This window comes from Leucopleurus acutus (genome assembly GCF_964270905.1).
Source record: "Leucopleurus acutus genome assembly, chromosome: 1".
NCBI classification, from domain to species: domain Eukaryota; kingdom Metazoa; phylum Chordata; class Mammalia; order Artiodactyla; family Delphinidae; genus Leucopleurus; species Leucopleurus acutus.
This window is the reverse complement of record NC_139142.1, coordinates 137,666,618-137,673,355: the sequence shown is the minus strand read 5'-3', so window position 1 is coordinate 137,673,355 and position 6,738 is coordinate 137,666,618. Positions and strand designations below refer to the sequence as shown.

The 6,738-nt window shown below is 45.0% G+C and overlaps 1 pseudogene across 1 annotated transcript in view; it reads right to left on the bottom strand.

The window, feature by feature from the left end:
* Window positions 1-333: 333 nt before the first annotated feature.
* LOC309960477 (NADPH oxidase 5-like) overlaps window positions 334-6,738 on the bottom strand; it is a 31,466-nt pseudogene continuing 25,061 nt past the window's right edge. Inside the window, exons 11-12 of the transcript in view lie at window positions 1,504-1,670; window positions 334-465 (exon numbers count right to left, since the gene is read on the bottom strand). The product of the transcript in view is annotated as an NADPH oxidase 5-like (transcript). The remainder of the gene's footprint in view (window positions 466-1,503; window positions 1,671-6,738) is intronic.

Genomic DNA, 6,738 nt, shown 5'->3' with positions numbered 1-6,738 from the left:
ACCACTGTAGTAGGAGGGAAGGCATCCTCAGAGGACTTCTAGAGAAGCTGTTGCCCTGAGAAGGCCCCCTGCACTCCCCAACCATGTCACCTCCATCCCCCGCCCCCAGTCTGACCAGTCCCACAGCAATCCCAGAACTCACAGCAGCACCGCACAAGGCCCTGCCCTTCTCCCTGGGCTCTGAAGGAAGTCCATCGGTCCCCTAGGGCCTCCTGTTCTGCATGGTGAGCAGGATTTTCTGGGTCGTCTGAGGCTGGTCTCTGCAGGGCCCTGGTAGCAATCCGATCCGGCTGGCGGGCAGTGCGGGTTTGGGCAGAGCTTGGAGAGGCAGGGCTAGAAGTTCCCTTGGAAAAACTTGAAGCCGAACTGCTTACAATGGTCCTTGAGCACCTTGGCCAGAGCTGGGAAGCCACAGAAGAAGACCTGCACCTTGCCCTTCTTCTCAGTGGCTAACTTCTGGAACACCTGGACTGCACAGGGCTGGGGGAGAGCAGAGGGAGAAGAGGGGGGACCGTGGTCCCGCCCAGTGACACACCCAGTAGAGCCGAAGACGTAATGGGCCAGGATGGCTGTCCTCCCCATGAGGAGCCCCAGGGCACAGCTGCTTGGCTTCAGCCATTAGTTTAGGAGCCGTTTGCTCAGTGAGTAACCTGACTCCGACCCCAGGGAGGGGCTGGACCAGAAAGAAATAAGATCCAGGCCGTAGGTTCAAGGAGCTGCATCCATGGGGGAGATGTGCACTAAACCAGCTGCAGTGCTGTAGGCCGATGGCAGAGCCCAGAGGGTACACTGACCTCCAAAGCCCCAACCTCATGCTAGCCCATGGGCCTCCATCAAAATGCCGCTTTCCTGAAGTCAGGCTTTCTCCCCCCCGCGAGGACCCTTTTCCACCCCAAGTTCTGCTTAAGAATTGCCTTTGCCTAAAGTTCTCTTGGTGCTGAAGCCCTGCCGGCATCCCGTTCCCCCCAGGCTCTCACTATCTAAACATGGATCATCTATAGCAGTTTGAAAAGCAATACCTTCTAGTCACTTCAGGCAAACTCTGCACCCCAACTGGTAAGTGCTCAGGGAGGAAAAATAATAATAAAACCAATCTGAGGAATCAAATAGAAAGACTGCAAACTATTCTGTGGCTCTGGGCCTCAGTTTCCCTGTTTGTACCAGGAAGGGATAAGACGATGCCTCCCCGGGACTCTGTCCACTGGGGCCTTCAGACTCTGGTTTGCAGGGGGTCAGGGCTGGGAGAGGCCTTGGAGGTTATATGGGCTAACTTCCTCTGTGATCAGATGGGGAAACGGAGGCTAGGGGTGGAACAAATGGTGCTAGTGATGGAGCCAGGATGTAGGTCCCCTGCCTCCCGTTCCAGCCCTGAGATCCTGGCTGGACTCGGATGCTGGCCTCAATCTTTGCCCCTGCTTGCTTGGCCCTAATCTCCCCAGTCACTGCCTCAGACTCTCAGACCCACTAGTCCCTGCAGGCTTCAGGGCTCCAGGTGGCCTTTACCTCGTTCCAATCTGGCCGCCCAGGCTGGCTGCATGTCTGGAGGCCCGTGATGGAATCCTTCTTCTCCTTCTTGGCCTGGAGATCGAGGGCCATCTGCAAACCAATGGCCTTCATGTCATTCTTGCCCAGCGCGGAGGTCATATACATGCGCAGCTCCAGGAAATGGCCTACGTGGGGGAGGAGAGGGCAGGATTGAGGGGCCAGCACCCATGATGGGGACAGGGCAGGATGCCAGCCACCTTGTCTTGGGGCTTGAAGGAGGACTCACACTGTCGGCCAACCATATTCACCCAGTACCTCCATTTGACCACTGCTGTAGAGAGGAAAGATGGCTCTCTTGAGCTGCTCGAGCTGGGTAGGCCCTGTGCACAGCACAGATGAGTTACCATATAGCCATTTTCTAATGTAAGTCTCACAACCACTCCAGGAGCTGGACCTTATATTTACAGAAGGTAAATGAATTCCAGGGCAGCGTGGCTGTCCTTGGTCTCTGAACTCATGCCCTTCTGTGCCTCATGGTGTCTGCTCAGCCTAGCTGGGGACACAAGCTATGCACACATGGAAAGACCACTGAGACCAGAGAGTCAAGGGTTGAGTGAGTGGATCAGACGGCAAATGCTACTGATATACAGGGCAGGCTGAAGCACACGCAGCCGCTTCCTGGGACGGTGGGGACTGGGTGAGGTCTTGGAAGAGGGCTGAGACTCAAAGGGGAGGTGAAGGAAGCACCCTAAGAAGGGAGTAGCATGAGACAAAGGTGGGAGGCTGGAGTTTGTGGGGCATGATGTGACTGCCCGGCTGGAGCAGAGCATCCTTGAATGGGTGCAACAGCGGGTAGGACTGGATACACAGTGAGGCCAGAATGTGAAGAATCTGGAATGCCCAGCTAGGGAATGGGGGCAGGGAGAGGGTACTGGAGCAGGGCATGATGAGCTGAAAAGAGCATTTCAGGGAGGGGAGTCAGAGGACTGAAGGCACAGGGCAGAGACTGGCATCTAGGAGACCCATTAGGCCTGAGCGTCCACAGCTCTGTGTCTGCAATGGGACAGGTTTGTGAGATACTGATCCCGCCAGCTCTAGGGCAATCGGTACATCCAGGTGGGCACCTCTGTGCTCAGGCAGTTTCCTCCATTCTCCCAGAGGTGGCAAACAAATGTTGTCATTTTCCCAGTGTGCCATCATGGGGAGAAGACTGGCCAGGGCTGCCCCACACCCCTGCCACAATGCAGGCCAGAAACGGCGGGGCCTGATCTACCACGTTGGATTCACGAGCTGACAATCTTTTATCCTTAAAGGATTCTCTCTCCCTAAAGGATTCAGGCCAGCCCAGCTTGTTCTCTATTGTTTCATACGCCACGATTAGCCCACTTTTCCTTTGGCTCAAGATCTCAGCCATTGTTAAAATGCAAATGGCCCTAGGAGGGACACCACATTTCATTTCACACATCACTGAACTTGAGTAGTGTGGTGGTGCAGGAGGGAAGAAGACGGACCGTAAGGGATGCCCACCTGAGACAGCCCTGGCCCTTCTTCCTCAGAGTCACTGCCCCCCCATTCCCCCACACAGGGGTAAGAAAGGAGAGAATGAGACATCAGAGCGGGAGGGAGAAGGAGGCGCTGTGGAGGTTTTCGCTCTCTCCAAGACAGCGTGTTCCAGACAGTCCTCCCATTTCTGGGACACTCTCTTAAGGAAATCATCCAAAGGAAGGGGAAAACAAAACTATGTGCTCATGCATATTAATTGCAGCTTTATTTATGATAGCGGAGAATTAGGAATAAACAAAATGTCCAGTAGTAGGGGCATGGTTAAATAATTTACGGCAAACCACCGTATCCTTCATTACATAGCCATTAAATACTACTAGTACTGGTACTACTCTTACTACTAAATTTATGGAGCAATTACTACTACTACTATTACTACTTCTGCTACTACTATTAAATTTATTGAGCAGTTACTACTACTACCATTACGACCACCTCTACTACTATTAGTACGACTTCTACTACTGGTGAATTGACTGAGCAGTTATTAAACTCCAGCCCTTATTCTAAGTGCTGTACAGATGATCTCTCACCCAATCCTCACAACAATCCCATGAGGTAGGTACTTAGTAGTATCCATATTTTTCAGATGAGGAGATAGAGGCAAAGCAACGTGCCCAAGGTTCTATAGCTATTATGGGATAGAGTAAAAGACTCAACTCAAACAGCACAATTGAAGCCTAAGCTATAGAAATTAAAAATTATAAACCACAAATTCTTTGACTCAGACCTCGGTGTATGATTAAAGTTGAAATCAGAGGCCATGTGCTTCAGCTGCAATGAGAAACCTTGGAAGAAATTTGAGGTAACAAAGTTGTTGACTCAAGTGGCTTTGAGAATGCAAAGCAGTGGGTTAGCTGTTACCCTTTGCTTACACAGATTAGGAAGAAGCAAACAGCAAATATTTATACACCAGTAACTAGAAAATTTTAATTAAATCTAAACTTCTCCCTTAGGCTGTCATCATAAAAGCAAGTTTCTTATGAATTAATATACTTAAAAGCATTTAGAACAAAGTCAATGCTATATAAATATTTGCTTTAATTGTTATTTACAAGAAAGGGCAAGAAGCTTTACTACAATATTCTAGGGTTTATTTGTTCTCTTCCAAAGACTGTTGACTGGTGCTTTAAGGCTTTGGATGTTTCTTACAGTAAGCTATATGTGTTTGAATGTTTTTTGTAGAAAACTGTGTCTGATTACTTGAACTTATAAACTATGTTTAGCATAGGAATTTGAATTTATTCATGGCAACCCTGTGATAATTAACCAGCCAAATAAGATCTAGTTCCAGTGGACTCAACACTGTAAAAAAAACCTCACCAATTCTCTTGAAGTTAGAAACATATCTAGAGATATTCCTCCTTATCTAAGATCTTCCGTAAGTAAAACATAACAAAACAAAATAATGACTAACAGATTAACTTTAAACATAGTACAAAACCTCAGTATTCCACAAAGATGCCCCATGAGGACTATTAAATAACCCAGAGAAACATGTTATCATGCAATGCTTAGTAAAAAATGTAGGATACAACACTTGCTGGGCGGGGAGGGGAGACTGCAGGGACTGGGGAGAGGACATTTAAACATTCCAATTTAATGAACGCATAAAAGAAGGGACCAAAAGAATTCGTACAAATTCGTACAAATCAGCAAAAGAATTCGTACATGCCAAGCTGTATAATTTTTATCTTAGACCATTTTCTAAACTTTTTGATTGCTACCTCATCAGGAAACATATTGAGCACACACCCCCAATAAATATATGTTTGTTCACATGTTCATTTCTACTTACAGTTTACGTCTATTAAAAATTTTATGCTTGAGTAAAAGGAACCATATTACTCTCTCACCTTGAACAACTAGAAAAATAAGCAAGATATATAAAACAATGGTTTCCAGACATTGGTCAACAGGTCATGTAGGATTGTCATTACTGAGGGAGGAAACACTGAAGTGAGCCTTACAATTACCTGGTGTTGGCCTCACTGAATTGAGGAGACAGAAATTGGAGATCAGGGAGCCAGGACAGCTAGAACGTGCCAGGCACAAAACTAGAATAAGGGCAACTGCAGAGAGGAAGAGAGACCGAAGGAAGAAGAGAAAGAGGAAGGGAGGATGAGGGCTCACTAGCTCTGGAAATCTGCATAAAGTTCCCCCTCAGTCTTTGGCTCAATGTTAATCTGTACACTTGTGAAAGAAAATTACCAGAAAACATGAGGCTTCACAGTACCTGGAGCTCAAACAGAGCTGGCAATAGTTTGTCTTCCACCATCAAGAGTGCAGAGACCTTCTAATATATAAGGCAGTAGGATGAGTCCTCAGAGGTGCAGCACCTTAGCCCTGAGGCTGAATTAGCCCCACAATAAAGGCTGCTCTGGACTCTCCCTAACAAAAGTTAAAAGCAAGTCTTGAAAGTATCCAAACCATCCTAAACAATGTCACTGTGCACCAGAGCAAAGTACAGTGCTATTTAAAGAAGTACCACAAAATCCAGAACACAACATGCAATTCACAGTACCTGCCATCCAGTAAACAATTACCAAGCATGTAAAGAAACAGGAACATATGATTCATAACTAGGAGAAAATTCGTCATTAGAAACAGACCCAGAAATGACAGAGATGATGGACTTAGACAAAGATGTTAGAGCAAATATTATAAATGTCCTTGAGAATGTAAAAACAAAACAAAGCAGCTACGATGAGAAGAGGAATGGAAGACATAAAGATACCCAAATGGAACTTCTAGAGAAGAACAACACAATAAGAGAAATGAAAAATACAATGGATAGGATTAATAGCTATTCTAGGTGCTTTGGTTTTTCCCTATAAATTTTAGAATAAGCTTCTTGATATCTATTTTTCAAAACCTGCTGTGACATTTATTAGGATGGGAAGGATAGATAAGTTGCTGCAGAAGAAAAGATGAGTGAACTTGAAGACATAGCAATAGAAACTATCTGATATGAGGCACAGATTGAGAGGAAAAAACAACAACAACCATACTCACAATAACCTGTGAGATATCAAACAGTCTAAGATCTGTGTAATTGAAGTGACAGGAAGGAGAAGGGGAGACAGGAAAAAAACATGTAAAGAAAGAATGGCTGAAATTTATCCAAATTTGATGGAAACTATAAGCCCAGATGTCCAAGAAGTTCAATGAACTTCAAGTACAAGAAATATGAAAAAACTGTTTCTCAGAAATGTTTTGTAGTTTTTAGTATACAGATCTTGCCCATATTTTCCTAAATTTATCCTTAAGTATTTCATGGTTCTTAAAATTCTATTTAAAGATTCTCAAATACTAATTATTTGTTGTTTGTAAATAGAAATAGAATTGACTTTTGCATATTCACCTTATAACCTGGACCTTGTTGAACTCACTACGAGACTGATCTAAATAAAGAGCTAAAACTATAAAACTTCTGGGAGAAAACCTAAGAGTAAATACTCATGACTTTGAGTGAGGCAAAGGTTTTAGTTAGGACACAAAAAGCATGAAGAATAAGGGAAAGAAATCTGATAAATGGGACATCATTAAAATTTCAAAATTTTGTTCTTCAAAAGACAGTTTAAGTAAATGAAAAGACAAACCACAGACTGGGAGAATATATTTATAAAATGTACACCTGGTAATGGACCTGTTTCCATAATATATGAAGAACTCTTACAATTTAATAAA